The following is a 1859-nucleotide window of genomic DNA, read 5'->3' as shown; positions in this document are numbered from 1 at the left end:
AGAGAGAGAGAGAGAGAGAGAGAGAGAGAGAGAGAGAGAGAGAGAGAGAGAATTTTGCTGGGAATCAAAATAAGTAGTCTCGGCGTTAATCTCGATTACGAAAGTGCACCCGCCGACCAACTAGCTTCCTTGACCCTCGTAACAGCAATTATCATTCCGAGACCTGCACCGCCAAGGTTGACAGTTGCATAAATGACACTATGTCAAACCTGTTGGCACTCTATCAAGTCAGGTTGTGACATCTCGTGGAGTTGTTTGGACTGCTAGATTGTAAATGCCCGCAATTTGTTTGCGTTCTCTTGTGCAGGCAAAGTAAGCCATTATGACGTCAAGTTGTTGGAAATACGAGAAAAGGAAAAGAAGAAGAAAAAAAACGAAGAAGAAGAAAAAGAAGGAAAAGAGAAAAAGATTTTACTCCTCTTACAAATCATGTTCAAGAACGCAGAGTTAGAGACAATTTGTGCATCGTTGTCCAGGTTGGTAGTATTGATTGACTCAGTAGGTGTTTTACTATTGATTAGTCCCCTGAACATTCATGACAATACTAAACAACTGAAACAGGTGAAAGAGTTTCATTAATGTCTGGGCTGTACTTTTCTTGAAACGGTCCCTAGACAGAGAAATAAAAATGCGAACTCAAAAAGCCAACGCTGTCACCTATCAGCTTGCACCTCTCCTATCTTATCCGCACATCTCCATGGACTCAAAGAGAGAGCTTATCACATCAATATTCATATCAACATTATGCTACCAGTGCCAGACCTGTATAAAAAGTAAAACTCCTGAAAGCAAAATCATTGCTTGCGAAATAAAAATGTCCCGCAAAACCCTTAACATCACAAGACGAGAGAGGCAGAAAAATGGAGTAGTAAGAGCAACAATTGGCACTGAGTCCTGCCCGCATTACTTAAAAAGACAGAGAATAAAATGGTTTGGCCGCCTGTTACGTATGTCACCTTGCCAGCCAGCCTCGAGAGCCTACAACACCAAGCACTCATGCTATAAAGGAAGAGGAAGGCCACGCAAAAAGTGGATCGAGGGAATCAAGGCAACCCTGAGAAAACAAAGTATCACAACTGAAAGAGCTGCGGGAGTGGCCAACCATAGAAAACTGTATCTCCCCTCGACGCTTAACAGAGGATGAAAAAGTAAAAGTAAAGTAAAAGTATCGACTCAGTTTTTGTTCATATAAGTGCCACAGGCTGATAGTCAACGAGAGAGAGAACAATGCGCCAATGTTAGAAGACAAAAACATTGATTTGTTTGTTTTGTTTAACTAGGCAAATCTAGCGTAGAATACGTAAACAAAAAGAACACGTAGGCTGACATTGTGTTTACCCAGAAGTATTAGCTAATCTGAAGGCACGACTTGGGGAGTATTGCCAAGTTGGAAGTTAAAAAGAAAAAAGGCACTGATGTTTTGTCAGTATAATATTATAAAATTATTTATGATGTAAAACAAAATCACCGAAAGAACACTCGCATAAATGTACTTATCGACACTTATCTTACTCTAAATCTAATATCAGTGTTACTATTTTATGTACAGGGTCAAGAGACGTAAGAAAGTAGTATTCACAATTTGTTTTCATAACCAACGAAACTCATGCCGACGATTTCCGCCAGTGTATGTGACGTCACGTAAGCGCCCGTGTCCCGTGTCATCTCATTGCACCCTGTTGACCCTGGTACAGTCACCGCGGCCAGTGTAGCGTCGCTAATAGTGTTACTGAATGCACCGTCCTCCAAACGTTGGGCATTGCAAAATAAAAACTGTCGATGCTCTTACGAAACAATAGACCGAGTGCGTGTCTTGTTGACAAAATGCTTCATGTTTTGGCAAGACAGGAAAAGGGGGA

General features: G+C 41.3%; 1 long non-coding RNA gene across 1 annotated transcript in view; it reads left to right on the top strand.

The window, feature by feature from the left end:
* Positions 1-1859, top strand: part of LOC101861028 — a 54196-nt gene that overhangs the window by 24191 nt on the left and 28146 nt on the right. The window lies entirely within an intron of this gene.

Source organism: Aplysia californica, unplaced genomic scaffold (genome assembly GCF_000002075.1).
Source record: "Aplysia californica isolate F4 #8 unplaced genomic scaffold, AplCal3.0 scaffold00094, whole genome shotgun sequence".
Classification (NCBI taxonomy): domain Eukaryota; kingdom Metazoa; phylum Mollusca; class Gastropoda; order Aplysiida; family Aplysiidae; genus Aplysia; species Aplysia californica.
Note: the sequence above shows the minus strand (reverse complement) of the source record. Positions and strands in the feature narration are given on the sequence as shown.